The following is a 25,714-nucleotide window of genomic DNA, read 5'->3' as shown; positions in this document are numbered from 1 at the left end:
AATATATTAAAATAGTCAACAAAAACATAGTAATTTCAACTCTGGTTCATTTGATCTAATATTAAATTAGCTGCTCTTGGGATACCCTCTTTTGAATCCGTGAGAACACATTTGTATACTCATTTTTTTCTGTGAGGTTCATTAAGAGTTAAGGAGTCAAACAGAACTGCTTCAAGTAGAGATGAGAGACCTCCCCTCCCTCTCTCCCAGATAATTTTGACCTTGTGATATTTTGGGCATCAAAAGGATGAAACCTACTTTGCTGTTTAGAACCAGGGCCATCACTGATGTCAGCTCTCCAATACGGGGATGAAAACTCTGTTATTTCTCAAAACCCCACTTTCTCAAGCATATCAGAGCCAGAAACAATTTAAGGTTTTATTTTGGAAAAATGAGATCTAAAGTTCTTGGAAAGAGGCAAAGGTAAGGTGAACTTTATTCTAAGAACAAATCTATTTGAGAAAAGGAGAGGAATGAGGTTGTGAGAGGAGCAAAGTAGCAGTGATGCATATGTAATTAGGAGACTTTTTTCTTTTAATTTAACAACAAGCTTTATACCTCTGTAAAATACATGGTAAATTTCATTGGACTTGCATGTAACCCTCATAGGAGCAAAGAGATTCTGAAAAAAACATAGATCTATTAGCATGGGTCATCTTGCAAGACCAGAACCTTTATGGTAGTAGAGGTTGCTAGTCATGCTGTTGTAGTCTTGTAATTTATATTTTTGTGTGAGGCCTAGAAAAGAGAAAATGTTGTGGACCTTTTAATTTAAAAAGTCCCAAAACACTGAAACCAAAAAACCCCTACACACACCCTGGAGAAAAAAAAAAAAAAGCAAAAAAAAAAAGCCCCTTGAGTCCATTAACTTCATAGCATGCAATTCTAAAAGAAATGGTTTTGGATTAGCTGGCAATTGAAAATCCCATAGGAATGGGTTAGCTCGTATACATGTTACCCAAGAGAAAACAAAATTGTCACATATTTTGCTTAAGGTGTGGGAGGAAAAAATCAAATCAAATAGCTTTTTACAAGTGCATGTAACAACTTGAATTTAAAACAAGATATGTATTATTCAAGTAATTCTAAGCATGGTATAGTAAATTTTTCATGAAGGTTAAGAAAAAAATGACAGAAATATCATTTAAACTGAGTGTTTTTGATGCTGAACTTGAAAGTAGGGGATTTAATAGAACTTTTTTTAATATGACGAGTCTCAGATAAGATCATATTTGGCAAAGTGCTTTATTGGTTTTTGGATTAGGGTTTTTTTCATAAATTTTTCTCTTCAAACTAATAAAATTCATGTAGCTGTCAGTTTGGATTTGATCCCTATTTTGTTTTGCCTCAACAGTGTAATCTCAATCAGTCTAACTTATTTTTATGCTGCATTTACAGGGTATAAAGATGACAAATCACTCATGTCTCAGTGTTGGTATTTTATCAAAAGTTTCAATGAATATCAAGGCTGAGGACAACAGAGAAAGACGAAGCTCAGAACAACAGCAGCTGGGTGACAACACAGACTGCGCAGATTCTTCTGTCTTTACACTATGGCTTAATAGTGCATTATGCTAACAGTCCCATAAAAATCAGCTTTGCACTGTCAAAATACAACCTCATTCTAAGCAAAGCTAGCAGAATCCATGGGGGGAGGATGGATAATGGGGTATCCTTTGTGGGACTGGAGAGGTCTTTGTTTTAACCCTCACCTTGCTTCTGACTTGAGTGTCGGTTTTGGTGCAGCCTTTGCACCTTCTTTTGTTGGTTTCCTTGCTGGCTTTTGGCTACTGGCAGAAGGAGTGGGGTGGTGGTCTCGAGGTACATCAGAAATGACCTCAACTATATTTTCTAAACTAAGAACAGAAAAAATATATAAATGCATTTACTGTAAGTACTTTCTATTGTATAGGTTTTATATAGATTTTAGACTCTAAAGAGAAGGGTCTGTTTTTTTCACCATGTTTTAGAATAATATATTTCATAAAATCATAGAATCGTTTTGGTTGGAAAAGACCCTCACGATCAAGTCCAACCATAATCTAACTATAGCACTAGTAACCTATCTCTAGCACATTTTCATGCAGTATGTGGCAAAATGAGGTCCAAATCTAAAGTGAGACATCTAGGTGCCACTGTAGAATGCTGTAATAATAAAAATTAAACTCTGATAACTTGTGAAAAGTGAGTTTGCTTTCCTAGGAATTTCTGTACTTCTTTTTTCTTCTTAAAATAGGCTTTATCTCAACTTTCTGATACAATAGCCTTTTATTTCTGGCTCATAAGATGATGTTGAGAAGACAGAAATCCCATGAGCATCATTTGTTGACCAGGCAAAATATTAATATTTCAGGAGAAGAAGTTGCAGAGAAGCATTTTTCAATTACAGTTTCTTAGTCCCTAACTTGTGATGACTCATAAGCAGGCAGGAATGATAGCAGTGAATTTATCCTCTGAAGATCCATCTCATGTGGCATTTGAGAGTATTAGAGAATTAGGAGGAAGGATTAATATGAAATATCAGGCACAGGAACAACTTGTGTTGAAGTTGGAGGATCAAATATCCACCTTTGGAAAGGAATTGCAAGCTCTGAATCAGAATGATAATGGTCTAAATGAGGAGGCTGAAAGGGCTAGGCATTTATCTGTAGCATTGGTAAAGAAGACCCTGGGCATTCACAGGAAAATGGAAGTGATAGAAAATGAAATTAAAATTAAGAACTTGGGTTTGCTTGGCATGGAAGTGAAGAACCAGATATACCTGAAACTAGGGACATGATGTAGGAGTTGCTTCAACTTTGTGTTTCAGCTGCTGTTGATGAGGCAGAGTTTTACTGTTTTCATCAAAAACTTTTTTCCGCTGTTGAAATAATTATATTTGACAGTGATTTTGGTGAAGTTTTTAATGCAATTCTTGTCTTATTTCTTCAGAAGGCAATCAAGAAATACTGTTGTAAATAAAAAGTACAGGACAAGAAAATCACTATTATTGCATAAGGAATAAGTATATATCATACTTTCATAAACACATCTGGGGAAGTACAATCTGCATCTTAAGAGTAGAAGAGTTTCTCATCAGTAAAGAGCAGTTCTTGGTTTTGATTGTTAAAATCATCAAACTCACTTTTGGCTTCTTCCTAATGTACATCTGTGAGTGTCTAGAAAGAAATTATAAAGCTCTTTCTCTAACAGATTTTCTCGGACGAATATGGTTAGAGCCTCCTCTCAACCGTATCTCTTGCCAGTAAAGTCTTCTCTTCTATAATATTGCTAGAGACTCTGCAAATATTTTTGTACTTTCTGATTTTTTCCAAAATTTGTGAAACCCAAGCAGAAGCAGATAATGGTAACTGCTGAATGTGTGTAATCCTAGAGCTCCATTGATAAAGATGCTGTCCAAACACACTCTAATACATCTGTTTTCCTACAGAGATCAGACTATAGCTGGACATAGAGGCTTGTGCACTGTCAATGCAATGTTTTAATTTAAACCAGAACTGCTTTAACCTAAATGTTTCATCATCACAAGGTTTGTTTTTTTTTTTTTTTTACATCGCCTATTTCATTTCACTGAACATGCAGACTTTCCAAAAAAGTGAGGCAGAGGAGTGAAAAAACCTAAAAGCATCACTTCTAAATTTCTCAGGAGAAAGTGAACAGGAACCAAAAAACTTATAGATGATAAATGGCAAAGAACAGAATTCAGTGATAGGAAGAAGTTCTGGAGACAGATTTTCCTAAGTGTATGGAATGGTGGAGTGGTAAATACATGTGAAGTAAGGATAAAAATATTAAGACACATACAAAGTGAAGAACACGGACATTTCAGTGCTTCTGCATTATAAATAAATAATGGTAGTAGTGAATATGTGGTGTAGTATTTGGGCTCATGTCTTAAAAATCATCACTTCTTACAAGTAAAGAATCTCTAGCGTTTCTTTACCAAGGGAAATTGGTACTTTATCCAGTACCATTTGGTATACCATGTTTGATCATTTACATGTTACTAATGAACTTGGACTGAATTTTCTAGTCAAGTACTTAAAAGTCCTCCCTTTCCCTTCTCTCTCCCCATCCCCCCAAAATGTATGTTGCTCTAATTTTACACTTTCATGCCGTCAACAATCCCCAGCAGTCAACAATCCCCAAGCAAATGGAGGAACTGAAGCATAGAGCAAGTGTTGGAATTTCACAGAGTAGATCCAATAACTGGGCTGTGATCTCTTGAAGTTCTGTCCAGTGCCATTGGGTGCCAGACTTGGGTGGCAACTTTTAGGTGATTTTTAGGATTTAATCTCTTGACTATTACTTGATTTGCCTTTCTCTGAAGGTAATGTAGCATTTTGTTGCCCAGAGGTGTTTGTTTAGCTGAAGTAAAATGAGTCAGTGGCCTTAGTTATTCCATATGGTTTGTTAAAGTCTAGTCAAATTATAAGTGTTGGAAATGGCAACTCAGTAAAGAGATGACAAAGACTGAAGGGATAGTTAAGGCAACTACTGTCCTTCCAAAAAGAGATTCTCCTCAGCACTGGGATGAGTTTTATTTTCAATAACAAGGATATATTGATATATGGACAATAGTATGTGTATATTGTCCATACCAAGCCTCTTTAGTGGGTTGAAAACACTTCAGCTCCTGGCCTTCCAACCTGCATCTTTTTTTATGAATGCTAAAGTTCTATTAAGTAAGAAAATTTTTAAACAATTTTCATACCAACTTTTCATTATTTAGCATGAAAATGAATTTACTTCAAAGAATCTTCTTGTTATGTTCTTAAAATAACTTTGTTGTTTTCTTTCTTTTCTTCTGAGGCCAAGGCAGATTTATATTCTCACTAGCTGTGAATACCATTAAATATCTTTCTAGCTGTATTGAAACTAATAAAGAAATGAAAATCCCTGTTATTTGTTATTTTTTAGAAAGTTGCTATCTCTATATAATGAATTAGACACAACTAATTAGCTATGCACCACAACTGTGAAGATTTCTGTTAACTGAACTTCAAAGCTTTCATGATGACTGTTTGCAGGAGAGTGTTCATGCTACAATCATCACTGTGCTTGTCTGTTGCTTTTAATGGTGTCAGCAGTAACATGAGATATGCATTGATTTCTTTAATAGAAGCTGGAGGTGTGGGGATCCTGATGATATTAATAGTAATAGGTTTTCAAAACATGCCTGAAGCATATACAAAACTTAACTGACACAGGTATGGACGAATCTCATTAAAAAATTCCAGTTATGAGAACTGGGTCTAAAGGTGTATTTTGAGTCAGACTCACAGACTTTTTTAGCTTATCAACAGGGACTTACTCTTCAGAGAGGATCTAACAAGGTACTATTGTAAAAAGAACCTATGTTCTGTGTTTTAGTTGAAACCTTGTCACTTGTAATCATCTGTCAGTCCATATTTCTCTCACAAATGTGATTTTCTAGATTATTCCTTTATGTGGAAAGGACTCTAATTGCCACCCTACAGGTGTGAAAGTCCTTGTATTCATTCATATGGTGACGTTTGTTTCCCTAGGGTGCACCCACACCCAATACTTCATAACAGAGGTGGAGACCAGACTTGTGAGTCAGCCAGCAGCAAACAGGAGGATACAGGCTGAGACTAAAAGGACCAAGACTTATGCTGGTTTACACTCTACCAGGATTTCAGTCACCTTAGGCAAATGACTGAGAAGCTATGGCAAGCTTCCCAAGAGGTCAGTTCTTCAGCCAGAGGTAAAAAGAGAAGCTTGAATTTTTTTTATTTTTTTTTTTTCCAGTAAGCACACGATTTCATGCTCATAAATTGAAGATATAGTATTATCTCCAAGTTGAAAACTTTTTCTTTGCCCATTTGATCAATTTCTTTAGGTTCTTCTATAGTATGAATTTTCCTTAGGGGTGTTTGCAACGTTTTCCAGTGCAGTGTTGGTTTCAAGTTTAATTATTAAACACTTGTTGCTTATTTTCCTTTCTGCTATTCAATTTGAATTTTAATATATTTAGCATTAATAATAGTCTCTGCCTTCAGGAATTTGCAGTAAAATAAATAGGGATACGTACCATTGTGACTGATAATGTCTTATTTACAATTATAAACTTGCCTCTTGCAGCTGTTGTGAAAGGACTCTGTTGTAGAATGGAACTTGAGTGAAAGGCAGTTAATAGTTTGCCTTTAACACAGCTTCTTCCATATCATGCTAGTCAACACCTTCAGCAAAATATTATTGACAACAACAATAACTACTCAATGTTCTCACAAAATTTCTGAATTATAAATAATATATAAAGAGGGTTTTTTTTTCCCTTTACTTTTTCTATATACCCTTTATTTTTTCCGTACTTAAACTGGTGCTTTGATGAATGAATAGATGTACACAGAGCACTGATCCTTATCTTATTAGCCTCCTGGATCTGATTTTATCTCACTTAGAGACAGAATTTGGCTGCAGCTCAACGCCTGCTGCTGTCATGCATGTTACTGGGCATACTTAGAGCTGCTTTGTCACTGTAATGGATTGCTGGTTTGGGGACCAGCTCATCCCTGTTCAGCAAAGAGCTGAGAAATGTGCATACTTTTAGGAAAGTGTCCAAGCGGTTGACCTTGGTGTTTGCTGCAGCAGTGGTGTGCCCTGATGTGCTTTGCTGAACTTGAGTCCTCTTTGTTTATCAAGTGCTCATGATTACTTCTACCACAGCAAGCTTGTTTCTGGGATCTGTTTTATTCTACAGTACTGGGCTGTGGCCACTTTGCTTCCTCTTATATCTCTTGTAAGAATTACATTTAACAAGAGCTTAAAACCCTGTTAATAAGGGGACAGTGGGTTCAAAATGTGTTCTTTTTACCAGGATTTTAAAAACCTCTGTCAGATCTAACCTACATGCAATTTAAATACAGGTAAACGCACTTATTGTTAGAGGTTACTGAGACATGCACAAAAGAATTTCAGTAACACAACAGCCTTCACTTTATGAGTACGTCTTGGTGTGAGGTTTTCATGCTTATCCAAACTTAGGAAGCAGTAATTTTGAAATTACTTACATGTGGATAGATGAGCAGAAACTTCCTCAAGATGAGGTGTACCTGGCAGAGAGGTGAGTGCCTGGTCTGGTGCTCAGCTGCCTGGATGGCATTCGTTTCTATGGATAACCGCTGAGGGCAGTTTACGATAGGTTAGATTTACACAGCCTATACTGAGGGGATACCTCATTTAATTTGATGTGGAAATCATAGATTTTAAAGATGTAATTATTGAAGACCTGTGAACAATCTTGTTTGCTTGAACTGAAAATCTGTAACTCTGGTGTTTGAGGCCTCCGTACTCTGCTCAAAGTTAAGCAAAGTTTTTAGCGATGATTGGTTTTCATGCTTGGCAGTTCCCTTTTGTCCATTGCTTTGATGGTTCACTGGTATGTTACAACTAGAAAACTTTTGAAAATTTTTGAAGCTTACATTTTAAGAAGCGTTAGCTCAGAGGCCACATGTGGGTCAGCTGGATGACTACAGCAGCACAAGCAGAAAGGACTATGAGTGGGTGCTCCATTCCTGTTTTCTTTGTGGGAAAAACTGGTCACTGAATCATCTGTGTCGGGCAATTTGAACAGCTCCAGTTGCACAGTTGGATTATCTTCTTGGACTTTGAGTAGTGTGGCTTACTTTGTGTCCAGCTGTCAGGATATTTTACGGATCATGCTTGTAATTTTTCACTTGCCTGAGTTTTCTCCTGTTAAACCCTCAGTTCAGTGATCAGGGCTGTAATCCTTATCTCATTTCCTTTTCATAAAATGCTTGCTTCATGTAAAAATGTTCAAAAGTATTTTTCTACAGTAGCTGAAATGCTTTTGTTTTCTTGTTTGCTCTCAAAGTCCTCTAGAATAAAAGAAAGACTGCATTGCTGCTTCCCCACTCTGGTTCAGCATGATCATCCCCTGGGGTGCTTTCTTCGGTTTTGATTAGGAAGCCCACCACAGGGTTTAGAAACTTTCCTGGTGGAGAAGAGTACTCTAGCAAGTTTTACATTCTCATAGAAGGTTTTAGGTTTGAAAGATTAAGAACAAAGAACAGAGATTGAGCTGTAAAATCCATAGTTACCTCCATCCAGGGTTGCTCACCATGAGAATGGTACAAGTTCATCTACACTCAAAACCTAGCTGAATCTTCCTGCACTTCCAGAACTGGGTCTAGTGAGTGAAACAGACTTTATCCTATTAATAAATCTGCTTTCACATAGGAAGACATCCATTTTATCTGTACTAATGCGTAACAGATGTCACTGAAACAGGGAGCTTCACCCTTGTGTGTGGAGTCCCAGCATGAGCCACTCCAATCAGAGTTTTATACAAGGAGGAAAGAAAATCTTAATTAGTTACCCTCCTGCCCCTAAATCTCACCTATTATTTAGAAAATACAGTGTGATAGTTAAAGCTATGTTAGTACAGTGCACCAATTGGTATGGCATTGCTTAGCTCAAAATCCCAAACAGCAAGAGTAATGGTTTTGTCACTCTTTTCAGCAAGATGGCTGCTAATCAGGATCTCTTAAAGAACCACATTTAACAGCATCACATTCACATGCATACTGTTAGTTCTTGAAGTACTTCATTAGTGCTGCAAATCTGGCTTGCTTTCCTCTCTTCACAGCAAAGAATGGAGTGGGAAGGGTTCCTGCTAAGGGCCTGCTTTGCCAAAGCTGATTGCTGAACTTAGTTTTGTTTTTTTTTTTTTAAATATTACAAATGCTGGAACAATAGAATCAAGTCCACTTTCAAAAGCATTGCAGTCATGGTTGCAAGACTTCTACATTCTGGCCAAGTATTTTAATACTGAAATGGGACCCAGTTTGGCAGACCTGGTATTGGAGCTGGAAGTTTTTTGCTAATTAACTTTTGGGGAGCTAAAAGAGCGTAGCTGGGGCAGCATTACTGAAAAAGCAATTAAAACCAAACCAAACCAACAACAAAAAAAGGATAAACCCTTCAAAATCAGTTTTGGTTGAAGTTAGAAATCCAGGTAGCCCATAGAAAGCTTAAAGGCATTGAAAGGCAGCTTGTAATGGTGTTATCTAGAACCTATGGTAGCCTATGGGCTTGAGGAGGCGTTAGACATTTTTTTCTATTTTCTTAACTCCCTGAGAATTTGGTCCACTAAAGATAGGCCTCAAGCCACCTCCTGACTGGAATTAACTGTGCTCTCAGAGGTGAAGTGTTGTCTTTTTCTATTCTCTTTCTCTGTTTTAGCTCCTTTGCTTTCCTTATTCTCTTTTGTATTCCATTTTCATAATTTATCAGTTTTCTCTCCACAGCTTTGTTTTCTATTTCTGTGACATCTCTACTCTGTTTAAATATTTTTTTTGTCTCCACTGCACTTCTTCTTTAGATAATGCCTTCCTTTCTCTGCTTATTTCTTTTTCCATCCTCTGCTGCCCTCTCTGATGACTTTGTCTCTTTTTCTCCCCTGCTTATTTGCTGTTCTTTCCTTTGCTCCTGATTTTTTGATCCATTGACACACAGCTTTGCCTGCTTTCTTTATTGCCATTTTTCTTTCTTAATTTCCTTTCTTCCCTACGTCTGGTAGTATTAAGACAGCCTATATCTTAATTTGTTTTCATACCACTAAGATCAAGGTAAAATATCCAGACCAATGAAATTTTATGTGAGTTGGAATTAAAGGCAGATTTCTCCTACATTTCTCCTCACTTTCCTCTGTGAGGATAAGACAGAGGATCAAAAACCTCTTATACATCAAAAGTGTTTTTCTAGTTGTCAAAATGAGTGTTAGCAGTTGATAATTCCTTACTAAGTGACCAAATGTGCTTCCAATAAATTTGTGATTGACCTCAAGCTACATCAGTTTTAAATGTTTTTTACTTGTGCTATATTAGCACTTTAAAATCTACAGTGAAGCTTTAGACCACCATTATAGATGACTCATAAAACACATCCCTGAAACAGAGAGAAGAAACACAGTAAGAAGTATCTCCATAGATACAATATCAAGTATCTAAGTAGATCTAGAGACAAGTTTTCAGAGACTTTCAGAGCAAAATGTTTATTAAAAACCTTCCTCAGCTGTAAGTAGAGAGGGAGGTGAGTCAACTGGAAAACGGGAAATGGAAAGGGATTTACAACAAATCTCACGGGAGCCCTGACCATGGCAGGCCAAAGAAAGACTGCTGAGGTTGTTGGTCTCCAGTCCCAATGGCATTTTGTCTGCCCAGCTGTGGAGGGTCTAAGTGATGATGCTGCCCTACTACATTATATTAAACGTTTTCTTCTGCTGTAGTTCTGTGCCTCTGTTATGGAAAATGTGTTTGGGATGTGACAAACTGGGACTGCTGAGAATTTGGACTATTTTGTGTTGTTCAAGTGCCTTCCACCTTGAAAGGAATATAAAAATCCATCGTTTGTTCAGAAGGCTTATTTTTCCTCTCCATAATGGATTTGAAGAGAGAATGTAGCTTTAGGGCTAAACCCTTCAAAGTCTTAATATGCTTAAAATAGCAATTCTTAGAAACAGTCTTGATTTCTTTCAGTCTTGCAGTGGAATATCCCTAATACCACACTGTCAAGTAGTGCTTTCCTTCCATAACTTTTGAAGAGTTTTACAAGCAAAGTCAGTATCATCATTCACATTTTACTACCAAACCCAGCCTTACACAATAAATGTTTAAATCTTCTATAACATTATTCTGCTCTGCTTCCTGAAGCTGGGGTGAAATCCTGGCCTACCTGAAGTTGGTGTCAGAAAGCCCCATTAACCTCCACTGGAGCTAGAATTCTACCCTTAGTGCCTATCATCTATTATACTTTCTCAGTTCTTAATACCCTGGAAAATTGAATTCACTGAAGCACCATCCATTTCAGGCCAGGCTCCAGGGAATTTGAGCTGAAATTCAGCCCTCAGAGATATGGATAGATCATAAGCCTTCTGGCAAATGGAGGAACAAGAGGACCCTGAAACCCCACTATTCTTTCTGCAAAATTTCTAAAAAATATCACTCAAAGAGAAAAAAAAAGAAAAACAAAGAGTATTTCCGTAAGGGTTTCTTGTTTTGAGTATTCCAGTTCTCTTTCAACAAGCTGTGTCTAGCCACAAGGTATCTCTTGCCTTGTCCAAATATTTCAGTGGTGCAACAAAATAGTTCAATGATATGGGACTGAGAAAGACAGTAACTGAACTTCAGCAGTTCATTGGAGCTTATGTTTTCAGATGAGGTAAAGAGCAATAAAAAGAAAACAAAAATGCTTGCATAAAAAAATGCAATGCACGACAGTTTTCTTCACTGTCTAGTATCTCTGTAGGCTTGTCAACATCAGAATGGCTTAAGCTTCTCTCTTGTTAGCTAAAAGGAGCACCATCTGCCATTCCATGTTTCTTCATTTGGTATATATGTCTCAATAAGTGTGTATCTGGTGCTTCGCTGTAGCTGACTCAGTTACAGTCTTCTGGCTAGAAAAGGCAAAGTGGTGCTTTGTGTGGGGAAAGTGCAGGCTTTATGGTGAATCCTGCACATCTTAACATTTCAGGTACCTGATCTTCTAAGTGACATTGAGGTTGGGACAACTTGGACTGTTAGAATCTCAGAATTTCTTAACTCTTTCTTGTCATAAATTCAAGTCTCATGGCCCTTCCATGATTTTCTCTGCTTAAAGCATTTTTTTGGGGGTATAAAAGCAGTGACCATAAAGGCTCTTGCAACAGTTTGGAGCTCAGGAGGCATGGGTTTGTTTTGCAGTCACAATTGTTTCTGCCCCCTGGGTGCTCTTCTTATGTGCAGAAATGGCATGGCACACACCAGCATGCGGCACCAGGGCCCACGAAATTATCTTATGGCCAACCTAAGGGCTGTCAAGTAGTTAGTAAATTCTACACTTCATTTTACTGTTTTCTTAGACTTCTTAATCTATCTAATCTGTCTTAATTGAATCTTGCTAAATAGTTATTTTATGTTTAATTGCTGCCCAGATACTTGTTTCTGAATGGTGTTTTGTTTTTTTTTTTTTTTTTTTAAGTAAAAAACACATATCAGTTTAAAGCAGAACCCCAGCCTACCTCAGCAAAATCTGATCTGAGTTTTGAATTTTGGGAGCTCAGAAACTGGCTAGCTATATAACAGCACAGTGAAGCTAATGCAGGTTTCCTTATCCAGGCTTCCATTTGTTTTCTCTTTCCCAGTTTCCTTCAGCAGCGAGCTTGAACCAAAGTCACACAGGTGCATTCTGAGAATTGTCCAGACAATTTGAGTGGATAACTGAGTTTCTATGCCAGTTCAGACCATCCAACTAATTACAGGTAAGGTATGTGCTTTTGGTTTCTTAGGACTGAAGAGTTGTGTCTTTGATTATAGTATGCAGATTTGTGATCACTTAAACCTCAACCCTTTGGCTTTACTAAAATTTGTGTATATTGCCTAGTGCTTTCATTAGGAATCACTAAAAAGGTTTCAGTTTCTGTAGTCGGTTTTATTTGGCCTCACTGCAAGTTCTGTGTGGTGGTTTCCTGAACCACATCACTGTACGGAGGTTCCCTCTCCCACCCAAAAATAGTTTTACATGCAAGTGAAAACCATGTTGTTCTTACCCAGTCACATTCAAAGCATAAAGAAATTTATTATTATAATCCAAAAAGTGAATCTGGTCAAAGTACTCCTCCCACTTGGCCCCACCATGTGCATGTGCTCTGTATGCTCTGTAAGAACATCAAGAGCTTCTTATACTCAGTGATTGAATTAGAGAGGTAATGGGGGTTTGTTTGTGAGGGAAATTGCATAAGAAGAGGAAGCTGGTATGGGTGGCAGGTGGGAAGAGGAGCCCTTCTGTGGCTTCTGTCTCATGGTTTAAAATTGTAAGGGTATCACTTCTCATCATAAGGGTTCAAAGGGTTAATAGAAAGAGGGATTTTCATTGCATTGTGCACAGTACCTATGATGGTCTCAGTTTAAACTTTAAAGGACAGGTGAAAAGAGAGAGAGCGAGCTGAATGCTTGCCCTTATATATTGGAGAAATTGTTCATTCGTGTGAAATGCTGACCTCTGTCATCCTGCCAAGCTGACTGGGCCCTGGGGTGTGCGGATTCTTGAGTGCTGGTTGCAAAAGTTAAAGCTGCCTGGGGAGTACTTTAAAAGGACAATGTCAAGGTTAGTATACCCAAAATCTGACCTATCATTTTTTTTCTCCCTCTTAGATCTATTTGAAAAGTTCATGTCATTTGCTTTTATGTTTTGAAAAATCTTTAAATCTTAAACAAAATGGTTCAATTGCTGTTGAAGGCTGGTGATAAGGAGGGGCAGCTGTGAGAGTTCAGTGCTCATTGCGGCAATGCAGATGTCAGGCGAAGGGAAAGATCCTGAAGTAAAACAGCAGTATGGGGACTGTCTTTGCATTAGGTGATAATTAGTAACAGAGAATTCAGGTTGAATTGGGTAAGGGATCAATGAAAAAGAGCAAGGATAATTTTTATTAATGAAAATATCGATACAGGTCCAAACTTAAGTTCACAAGAAGTTAATTCAAAATCACTATTTATTTTTATTCTAATAGTTTTCATTTTAGTTATAGGTATTGCGACTTCCTCAGTAGTATTAGTTTGTTATATATAATTCCTGCCATAACAGAAATATACACTTCCCTCTTATATTCTTTGCTTGATGGCCTAATTAAAAACACATTATATCAGTATCATTTTCTGCTATACGATATAGTATCCCTAGACCCTCATCTCTATTATAACCTTGCTGTGTTACTTGCTATAAAATCCCTCACACAAGTATTGCACCTACTTGAATAATTTCCAGTCTAATTGGAAAATAAATAAAACAGCTACATGTGCAAGTCATGAAAGGAAAAAAAAAAGAGGAAGTAGTAAAATCAAAGTAAAGAAAATAATTTTTATATATAATTACGACATTTCCCAGAATATGCAGCGGGAAAAAAACTAAACAAACTCAAAACCTGAACTCTGAGGATTGCAGTTCACCCTACAAAACTTCAGAGCAGTCAGATAAAATGATCGTGATATACACTGCATGATCACAAGAGGGCGACCGGATTAGACATATGAGTTTGCTTTAAAGTTGACGTTTCCATGCTTTCATGAGTTTATTTTGTTTTCAGAAAAGTTGTCCTGTGAGCTCATTTCTGATTTTCTTTCAGTTCCGGAAAACACACAGCTAATAAGAAACCTGCTATGTCACAATCTCTTTCCTAGCTCCAAAATATTAACCTTCCCTCTCTTTATGTTGGGCAGGCTTTTCTAAATCCTGGAGGAACAGATGACCTTGCTCTGCACTGTGGAACAGAGCAGCTCTGGTGAAAGGAAGAGAGTGGAGTACAGGCCTCACAGTAGCTGGTCCAGCCTCAAGGGTACAGGAGTGGCCACAGAGATCAAGAAGAATCTGCAAGAAAATCAGTTTTTCCATTCCTTCCCAACCCAAACTGTCTCAAATCATGCTGTGCCTCGGTAATATGACTTTTGCAAAGCCTTTGAAGGATAAACTGAATTGTAGTACTTGCTAAAAAGATGATGACTGGAAGAAAAAACAGTATGTCCCCCCCACCCCTTCCAAAATCCTCTACAATAAGAATTTCTGAATTCTCTTTCTTGCTAAGATTTCTGTATACCCTCAAAAGCAGCATAAAAACCCAGGCAGCAGTAAAAAAGCTGTCTTGGTTAAAAGACACTCTGCCTCCTGCCAACAAGGCTATTTAGTGTTTATCTCTATTACATCCATCTGTAGCTAATTGTATAGTTATGGTAATAGTGCCCTCCAGAGGAATTTTGAAGAAATTATAATACTGAGAGCTAATACAAAAGATGTTTTAAAAATGAATGCAACAGGAAAATGGAATATTATTAAAATGATAAAATACTTGAACCTCAGGGGAAAAAAAATCTCAATATCAAAGCTCATTCTATTTTGCTTGTGCATTTACATCTAAGAAATCCATATCCTAGTTACAATAGGCTTCTTCATAGCCTGATAGCAAACATGAAGTTTGCGTAACTCCATCTGAATCAAGAGTATAAAAGTAGATCAATGAAGTGAAGAATGAGATGACTATTCCTAGTCTGCAGCAGACATGAACAATGTTTTGTGAGTGGGATCCAGCCTCAGTCTAGGATGTCTGGATTTTTCTTGGATTTGCTGCTATCAGATGATGTAGGCATGACTCAGTTAACTGAGGCAGGCAGAAGAAAGTACCGATCTTCAAGGAATTCTGTGGATGAGTTTTAATATGAAGTTATGTTCATGCTTATGTTCTCAAATTCCAGTATAGAGGTTCTTTTCATGGCCATCAATTGTAGCGTGCTGTGACGCTAGGCCTCAAAGGAAAGGCATGTTACTGTGGTACAACATAATGTCTTATTTTAGACAGTGTCCTGGACACCTGCAGTACATCCTTCTGAGATAAACATCTCAGCACCTGAGTGTCAGGTGTATTTAAATTTCTTTCTTTTTATTTTTTTCTTTTGTTAAGGCTCTCAACATCTGGGATCAAATTGGTGTTTTACATTCTGAAACTCCTTCCTCCATAAACAACCAGCCCTTAATGAAAGCTGAAATGACAGTGAGTTCTGTATTCATTTGTTTTTAGGCATACCCCAGGCTCATGTTTGACCTGAATGCTGCAGGTTTGCAGTCAGGTGTCCAGGCTTGGAGGTTTGCATCAGGACAGCTCCCACACTGACGCTGCCAGAACTGGAAGGAGCAGTCTGGTGTTCCCGTGCTTGGGATCAGGTGGATCTGGTAAGTTCAGGCCTTCCTTGGGAAAGAAGTGAGATGGTTGTGCTGCTTGTGATGCATCTCTTTGTAACAGGGTCACTGCCCTCAGTCTAAAACTTCTTCTAAACTGAGATGTCTTATTTTGCATGAACTTCAAAGGAGAGTGAGGTGACCTACGTATGAAAGGAGCTGGGTCTCTTTAGTTTGGAAGAGACTGAGGGGTGGCTTTATTAATGTTTACAAATATTTAAAGGGTGAGTGTCACGAGGATGGAGCCAGGCTCTTCTTGGTGAAAACGAATGGTAAGACAAGGGGTAACGGGTGCAGACTGGAAGCCAGGAGCTTCCACTTAAATTTGAGAAGAAACTTCTCCACAGTGAGGGTAACAGAACATTGGAGCAGGCTGCCCAGGGGGGTTGTGGAGTCTCCTTCTCTGGAGACATTCAAAACCTGCCTGGATATGTTCCTGTGTAACCTCATCTAGGTGTTCCTGCTCCAGCAGGGGGATTGGACTGGATGATCTTTTGAGGCCCCTTCCAATCCCTAACATTCTGTGATACACACAGGCTGCTGGAGCAGGAGTGACAAGACATCACCACTGAATGTAGAGAATGTACCTAACCCCAATCTTTCTGGTTTTTTTCACTTTCCCAGGCAACTGTAGTGAAAAGTGTGTCACTCCCTATTTGAATTCATGTCATCAGTGCATGGTGGTTTTGGCTGTCTTTTAGGCCATGGCGATGGGTGGTACTCCTTGTTTATTTTAAAGTAGTTACCTGCCACTCCCTACCCAACAGTACCAGGAAACTACTGTCTTTGTACAGACTATTGAACTATTTGGATGAGGGTTTTTTATGGGCTGTTGAATGGGTGGGGATGAGTAGGGCGCTCTCATGCTTTTTTCTCCTCTTTTCATAACCCAATGCTTGCCAGATGATCTGATCTAATTGTGAGCTGCAAACTTCTCCCTGGAAGATACCAGCCACCTGTAGAGGCCATTGTGCCATGATACTAACTCCTTCTTCATTTTCCCCTGAGGTATCGCTGTATCAGCACAACTTTCTCTTGCCTTGCCCACCTGGGCCTCGCAGTTCTCCCCAGCTGTATGTGTGTAGCAGCTCACCTCTGATGTGAAGCACTGTCCTGCTGACTCACTTCTTGGCATTGATTTATTCCTGCACTTGAATGGAAGACAGAGCAAGGTGGGGAGGCCAGAGGAGCAGAACCACTAAGGGTTGGCTGGGCTGCCCAAAGTAGTGCAAGGCAGAACACAAATCTAAGTCCTGACTACTGCAATGGGATGACTAGTTTCAGTATCACTGGGTAGGGTTTATTGCTGCAGAAGTGCTGCAGGGTGAGTATCTTGCCCAGCCCCAGTGGATGCACCTCGCCTGTTTAATTCTACAGGTCTGGTGAACAAGGTCTTCTTCCCTGTTGCTTGCCTGGTTCATAAATACAAAAACAACATTAGCAAAACCATGACCAGGCTAGCACAGGACCTGACACAGCAGAGAGCAGTTGCTATTTTAAGAATAATCTTGTGGGTACCATTGATGGGGAAGATACCTGGGGGTGACAGATGAAGCTGCATTCTCAGTGCTGCAAGTATCTCTTTGCCAGCCACTCATTCATGGGCTGATCCGATTGTGGTGGAGTGCTGCTGTGAGCTTAATTTCCATGTAGTAGTCTGCAGAAATATGTTTTATTGCAGGTAAGCAGTCCCTTTGCATTATTTATGTGAAAACTCAACTAAATTATTGTTAGCTTTCATGCTGCAGGTAAAGTTTTAATGAAAACAGTAATGAATGCTTTGCTGGCAACCTAAGTATGCAGCCAAATTAGCTATCTAAGCAGATGCTTTATATCCTGAATTGCATTTAAAGAATGCTGTTCAGTTGGTTTAAAGATTATATATACACCCACAAACTATTTTCTGTAAAAGCCATATGGTTTGTGTGTGGCTTTTTTTTTTTTTTTTTAAGCGTTTCAGTTGTACTGTGAGGTATTATGACAGTAAAATTAAAATCAGAAGGAAGATGTAAAAAGCTACCCATGTGCAAGAAGTTCAGGAAAAAAATCAGAAATACTGCATTATTTAAGATGTTGTAGTACTGCCATATGTGCACTATTGCAAATGGAAGCAAAGCATCCTTGTGGAAAGGCAAATTGAGACAAGGTTAATACTGTGTAAGCAAGTTATTGTTTTGGCTTTAGATGCCTGTATTTTTATGCTTAACCATTATTAATCTGTTTTCTTTGCTAAAGACTGTGGAGGGGTTTTGATAGATAAAGATTTGTTGCTGAATTAGTCAGGCTCAAAGGAATCTTAAGGCCGCTTCGAGAAGCTGAGAACAGAATCTGCTGTGAGAAAGAGGGGCATTCCTCAATCAGCGGGGTCCTGGCGTGGCGTGAATCATCGGACGTATCATCAGTGAGACTCCAGCACATGGACAGCCCATGATACTCATGGGCGAATCCATGCTTGGAGCGTGGACGTGTGATTAGAATATAGTTGCATATATAAGGAGGCTTGTTTCTGTAATAAATGGCTTTGGCGTGATTCACATTGAATCGGAATGTTTGCTGAGTCCTTTATCGCTCCAACAAAAGACTGTAGAGCTGATTCAGATGTTATACTAGTTTTACAGTATATACTAACTTAAAGTATTATATATAGTGGTTTATAGTCTAAACCTAGTCTAAGGTTTTATAATTTCACTGGTTTTACTGAAGGTACCTGTGACATTAGTAAGAGAAATGGACTCGGTCCTATTACTTCATCTGAATACTCAACAAGCCACTGAGCTGACACATCATGTGAACCGAAGGTCCACTCAGAGCAAAACCCCAGATGAAGTGCAAGTGGGTCTTCATTACACAGAATCACAGAATGTTAGGGATTGGAAGGGACCTCAAAAGATCATCCAGTCCAATCCCCCTGCTGGAGCAGGAACACCTAGATGAGGTTACACAGGATGGTGTCCAGGTGGGTTTTGAATGTCTCCAGAGAAGGAGACTCCACAACCCCCCTGGGCAGCCTGTTCCAGTGCTGTGTTACCCTCACTGAGAAGAAGTTTCTTCTCATATTTAAGTGGAACCTCCTGTGTTCCAGTTTGCACCCACTGCCCCTTGTCTTACCATTGGTTGTCACCATATTACCATTTCCCCTTCCCTCTTCTGTGGTCACTTTGGAGCTGAATTTAAAACCATACTTAAGTTAGGTCCTCTTCAAGGCAATCACAATATTAATAGCTCGGCGTGGCCGAGCTCTGTGCTGTGAGGTGTTCTCGGCCCTGCTCCTGGAGAGCCCCATGCACCACGAGCTGCAATGGGCAAGGGTCTTAGGGGTGGAGATGAGCCAGATCACTAAATTTTCCATAGGAAAAACCCTACTGTAGTGGCTAGGGAGCTTGTATTAACAGTGTGCTAGTATCACGAGACTGTGTTTTTATATTTGTACAGTGTATGATATGAACAATTGCTAGAAGGTCAACAAACCTTATTGAATACACTGGAAAGATAAAGCTGAATTTCACAGAAAGCCATTGAGCAGGCACACTGGAGTGGGTAGGTGAAAAGAATAGCAGAAGAAAACAGAGGAAAACATCACAAAAGGTAAGAGAAACAGCACCAGGTGAAATTTATAAACCCATATGAACAAGAAGCTTTGGCCTCAAGCACTCCTCAGCTTTAGGATGTTTGACTTGCTCAGCTGAAACTTGTGGCTTGACTTATTTCCTGAAGCATCTCAGCTCTTCTTGAGTCACTTGGTGTTTATTAGGCGTTTTTATGTGTGTATACACATATACTAGGCTTTTATAGACAGATCTATATATATACATATAAATATACACACATATATATGCATGTATCCATATACATATATGTTTACATATATATTTTTATATATAAGCATACATATATGAGTGTGTGTATACGTATATATACACAAACAAAAATCTGCTTGCTTGTCTTATTTTAACTCTATATTTTAAGATGGTTGTGATAAGACTGTTCTCCATTTCACTACTTAGTTTTCTCAGTAATTTGATTTTTTAAAGCTGAAGTAATTGTTTCTGCCAGAAGCAACTCTGGTAAAATGTGTTGTTCCTTTCAGAGGATCAAAGTACAGAAGATGTTCAAATAAAAGGAGAGATTAAAATCCGTAGACTACATTTAGTCATGGCTGGTTTTGCAGTCTGTGCATGCAGACTGTGGAGGTTGATCTTTCACAACAGTGTATTTCAAACCTCATGAGGGTGTTGGTAACACTAACTTTGTATATTATATGTAGGTGTCAGCAGATCCTGTGAAAACATTTTATATGTAAAACAAAATGTTTTGTATTTATTTTTCTTTGAAAAGGGTAACTTTGCTACCACCGCTCTCTTCTCTCTCTGTCCTTTCCCAGACTTCTACTGTGTGAGTAGAGGGCGGGGAGTGTTTTCAGACCTGAAATCTTCTTTTTGCCCTTTACAGCAAATGTCTCTTTTACCAATGAATCATTTGGCAATGACTCAAACCCTGTATTGTGTTTGTTGCAACTTTTATTTTCTCTGTGCAGCAGCGTTTACACTGCTGGGTTTTACTAAACAGGTAAGAAGGCAGAACCCCTGCTTGATGAAGTTTGTAAGTGAGAAAGAAAGGGTCTGTAATAATAATAAAAAAACCCACAACCCTCAGATTTTAACATCTTTATATATATATATATATATATCTATATATATATATATATCTCAGAATTCTTGTTCATCTGCCACTTAAACATGACAAAATGTTGACATCAATCACTTCATTTCACCAGCGCATGGAAAAACCCTGTTGGACCCATGTATAGTAATTTTGCTGATACCTTGTCATTGCTCTGGTGCAGCGGTACTTTGGAGCACTGACCGGAGAGAAGCAGCATCACACCATCTTCAAGCAGGATCTCAACAATCATGAATCTTTCCCATAAAGGGCAACCTTCTGACAGGGGCCATGTTTGTCAGTGATGATGACAGATATTATGATGTTCCCTGCAGCCAGACATAAAGTGTAATTGCTGCTGTGCTTGACACAGTGATCTTTGTTCCTTGCCTCACAGTTTTAGGGAATTGACAGTAGGTGGCACTGGAGAATAGTAACACAGACGGGCTGGATCTGTTACGAAATGTAGCCGTTTCCTCACTGGCTCTCTGTTTAGCCAGTTTTCTGGCCCCACGGATTGTGAAACATTGTGCTGCATTCCCTTTTGCAAGCCTGCTATTACTCAAAGCCTCACGGCTTCAAATGCAAGGGTGCAGTCTGGGAAAGCTCCAAAGTGTGTGTGAAGAAACACTGGGAGAAAAAGCCTGCTGCAGATGCTTTATTTCATCTTGGCGTGTGTTACAGAAACTACTTTGCCAGCTCTTTACCCTAATTTTTCTGCCAGACCTAGCTCATACCAGCACACTCACATATGGCTAAATCAAATCCATGATTCTTCTTTATTAGGAGAGATGGAGGCTCCTGCCGGTTGGTGGAGCAGCGAGAGCATCTAACAGAAAGAGAAGCGGCATCCTAGTAGGGAGTATACAGTCTTCTTTGTCTCTAGAGATTTTGTCCCACATGCCAGCAAAAGAGGCGGAGGCAATTCCTTGTAGTCCTAGGAGGAATTAGGCTAGAAAGTGACTCAGCAGTTTCCTGCCTACTACTTCAGTGGGAAACAGAAAAGCAGTGTCCATATTAAAAGCCTAATAAAATCTTGAAACTGTGCAGTGTTTCCCAAGAAGATCCTTCATAACCTTCTCCTGGAAATCACTGTGGGGAGAGAGGGGAACGTGTCCCAACTCCGTTCATCTTATGCATGTAGACTTCTGTCTTTGCTTGGGAATAGGAGCTCTTCCTATGCATATTTCCTCTTTTTTCTTAGTACTCTTCCTTTTACTGTGTCCAGTCCCTGTGTGATGAAGCAACATCACACTGCCATAAACTCTGAAATGGCAGTTCCTAAAATTGGCATGTTCCTCTCTCTCAGGATTGCTTCACAGTCATCACCAGTAATGACTATGGTACAGCACAAATGCCACCGAATAGTTTGTGGAGCAAGTTGACATTTTAAGGGTTGGAGAATATATGACAAAAAATGCATCACCTTTTGCCAACTAAAATAAGTTTTGCCCTTGGCTAACTGCTTTTGAATCACAATGACATCATTGATGGCTTTTTGCGATACTTTGAAGGGCAGAATTTTCCTTATAATGCTTTATCAAATTATTACTTCATTCAGTTTATCTGATACAAAATATCTGAGATTAATTATTAACTTTAAATGCTTTATCCTAATCTGTTCAGTCTTACTGCACAGCCTTTTGTAACTGAAATACTGTTTTGTTGATATGACTCCCTCACCCTTTTTGAGGATATTTTTCTGCCTGTGACAGCCTTGGAGTAAACTAGGATTGGGATTTTGTATGAATTCTGAATAGCCACTTCAGTGGAGCAATTTATACCTTTTTAAGGAATGGTATGAAGTGTGGAGGCAGATGGTCCCTGAGGGAACTCCCACTGTGTCGTGCCTGGAGCAGCCTCTACTGCTCCCTTTTATGGATGGTCCTGGGCTCCTTGAGGTCCAGGGAGATGTTTGTGACCAGTGCTGTATTTGCTACAGCTCTTCAGCAGGCCCTTTGCAGAGAGGCAAGGCTTCAGCAGTCCTTGGGAAATACCCCAGTGTAAGGGAGGTTCTTACCTCATTAGACTGTCCCAGCTCTGCATACTGAGAAGCCAAGCCAGACGGCTTCTCTGCCATGCAAGATTTTTACCATCCCCTTCTCTTGCGAGCAGAGCCAGGAGCTCCTTTCAGAGCACGCACCACCAGTGCAGATAGATGGAAGCTGCATGAAGATGGAGCAGAGTAAAATTCCCAAATCCTGCTGTAGTGCAGAAAGCTTTCTAAGAGGCAAGTCTTTCTGTTGGAGAAATTGTCTTGTTATTTTAAGCATATTCGATACTTGTTCTGGCAGTGTGAGATCATCTACCACTGTGTTAAAAAAAAAAAAAAAAGTTGGGTTCCCAAATGGAGAAAGAGAACAGATAAGTTGTTAGCTTTTTATTGTTACTGCTGTTTGAAATTTCCCTGAAGGAAGATGTGAAAGAATAATTACCATAGTAAACCGGTTGAACAGGAAGTAAAGCGTCTTAGGAAGAAGTTACACCCTCTTGATACTGAAAGAACATAGGTCATCTGAATTTGTCTGTGCAACGGAAGACACAGCAGACTGTATATTCTTCTAACAAATTATGTGTGTCAGGTAAGAGGGTGCAACAAATATTCTTACTGCTTAGCAAGTGGCCCGATCGTCTCCTCCTGCATTCTGGTAAAAAGGGAAAGTTGAGTCCACAGTGCACCAAGATTTTATACGAGAATGTATGTGTATGCTGAAGTACAGGAAGTATTTTCATGTTCTTGGACGGCAACTACAATGCTGTGAGTGTTGTGTAATGCTGTCAAATCTCTTGAGTTGTAGTGAATGTTTTGTGGCATTTGTTGTGAGTTTCCCTTAAAACCCCCAATCCCAGAACCACATGTTTATGGGAAAACACGGCTGTCATTTAGAAGGCAAAGGAGGGCTTTGTAGCTGTAGGAGGAAAAAAGCCAAACCCTCCAAAACATGAGTTCAGAAACCACAAGGCGAAAAAAATGAACCTAAAAATTTAACTGTTTTTATGTATTTTTTTTCAAAAACGCATTATAAATTTTTCTTTATTAGTGATTTTTTGAAAATTCAGTGTTATCATTGCATTTTACATAATTCAAATGGTGTAACAGTGGCTGGCAAAGAGCCAGATACTTCCCTGAACTTTGTATGTTGTTTTGAAAAGCATAAAGAGTTGGCCCAAATACAGAGCCTGGTCTTACTAACCAACCTAGCAGGTAAGATTTAAACCACGGACATCTACAGCATAACATGGCATGACATGCTGATACTTCTGAGCAATATGGAACATGTGGGAGATAAGCATTCATATACAGATAGATGGAGGTGGGCTCTGTGTATGTGTGAGAATGTCTGTCCAAGGAATGTGGGATGTTACGCATAAAAGCCTTAGTGCTGAATAAGCAAGGTTAGCTTTTGGACATTTATGTATCAGAATTTGTTTGAAATGCAGTGAAAACATTTTAGAATCAGTTGAAAGGGCATAAAAGGTATTTTATTTTCCGTGCCTCTATTATAGTGTTCCAGGTAGCCAAACTTTATTAAGAAAGGTGGGTCAGGAGGGAGACATCATTCTTTTGTCTTCTATTTTTCCTGAAACATTCACATTTTCAAGAAGGAAAAAAAAAAAAGTCATCTTTCCTGACAATGGGTATATCCTTTTCTTTCTTGTTTTCTTTCTTTTATTCACCTGCTGTAGAAAAGAGAAACAGAGGGAATTGTAAATGAGGACAATTTCATGAAAAACCTTATTGCTATGTTTATTAATTTTTTTTCCTGCAAAAATGGTACCATCTAAAAATGTAGTTAACTTCTGAGAGAGTGGTGCAGAGACTGTAACTGAAGTTCATGCTTAGATCACCATTTGAAGTGGTATGCATCATTTTGGTTATCTGGCTTAGTGTAACTTCATAAATGCTTTATTTTTATTTTTTTCCCTAACATAGTTAAAGCAAGGCAAACACACATGGAATCACTTCAGACTCGAAGTTGGAGATTTCATTTCAGCCTATTTGACTTTTCATTTCTCTTCTCATTCCTTGTTGCAGATGACATGAGCCTATGTCACCTAGAGTTTGACTTCAAATAAAACAAAAATAAATAAAGTTGTGATGAATACCTTCTGTTGCAATATAGATTTTTATTGCAAGGCGCTATTGTCTAAGCTAATACAGTATAGATCTTGGGGACATATTGGAAAAGCTATTTGTGGAGCTAAGCTTTAGCAATTTCTGAGTACACTTTTCATTTTGGTAGCTTTGTTGTTCTTTTTTTTTTTTCTGCCAGGGAATACATTTTTTTTTTATTGAATTCGTAAATCAGATATTTCTATTTCTTTTATGTGATAAAGTACCCAGCACAACTGTGTACTTTATGTGGTATTGCTATTCTGTGTCATTTGTGTTTTTAGGCTACATCCGTATCAGTAAATGAAACAGGACCAGGCCTTGAGGGCAAGCGGCCCAGAATAGATTTTAGTTTTAGAACTAAGCACTCTTCCCAAAAAAGATGTTCTCCTGCCCACTGACAGCAGTCTCTGGTAGACGCTGCCCATCTGAACCATAGGACTACTTGCCATGTGCCAAAATAATATCAGGAAGTTTCCTAGTAATAGTATGAATGATGACGAACTTCTGCAGAAGCTCATGCCCTTGCCTGTTAATTTACTAAAAAAGATACAACCTCAGGCTTTGAAGATATATCTGTCTCTTTTGAAAAGCAAAAAAAGACTGATGTATTTATATTTGTTTTTCTTTATGTATGCCTATCTAAGCTTTTTGGGTGTACTGTTTTGATTATTAATTGGAGGTCCATGTCTTCTATGTTCTTCGATTTCACTTCACCTGATTACACGAAGATAAAAATTAGTAGAATATAAAGAAATTTGAGGCACAAAACAAGAGGAAGATGTGAATGAAAATGCTGTTAAAGTGACCATTAATATGAAGTTTTCCTACCTGCTTGTTTTATATTCCTCCATTAAGTGTGCTATACGAACTGTAAAGTAATGGAAATGATCTGGAGATTTTCTTTAATATTTGTCAGAAAGAGTATTTTAGTATTTAGACCAATGGTTTTAGGCATCCTATTGCTATTATTTAAGAGTCGAGGATGATGATGATAATTATTATTTTTCTTTAATAATAGTAATAATAAATACAACTGGAAATAAGGATCAGGCAAAAGAATATTCAAGCTCCAGATTAAGAAAATACTTCCACCCTGTGAAGAAATCTCTAAAGCAAAAAAAGATCAAAGAAGCATAGTGCTTTCATTATACTAGACATTCTTGGGCTTAACTTTTATTCTGTGCTTTGTTTCAG

General features: G+C 38.5%; 1 protein-coding gene across 3 annotated transcripts in view; it reads left to right on the top strand.

The window, feature by feature from the left end:
* Window positions 1-15,633: 15,633 nt before the first annotated feature.
* Window positions 15,634-25,714, top strand: part of PIK3C2G (phosphatidylinositol-4-phosphate 3-kinase catalytic subunit type 2 gamma) — a 255,904-nt gene continuing 245,823 nt past the window's right edge. For all 3 annotated transcript variants that reach the window (XR_014184867.1, XM_082061159.1, XM_082061158.1), the window contains exons 1-2: window positions 15,634-15,738; window positions 19,177-19,329. The gene's annotated coding sequence lies outside the window, so the exon portion shown is untranslated. The remainder of the gene's footprint in view (window positions 15,739-19,176; window positions 19,330-25,714) is intronic.

This window comes from Streptopelia decaocto, assembly GCF_964273445.1.
Source record: "Streptopelia decaocto genome assembly, chromosome: 1".
Classification (NCBI taxonomy): Eukaryota; Metazoa; Chordata; class Aves; order Columbiformes; family Columbidae; genus Streptopelia; species Streptopelia decaocto.
This window is presented reverse-complemented; position numbering and strand designations above follow the sequence as displayed.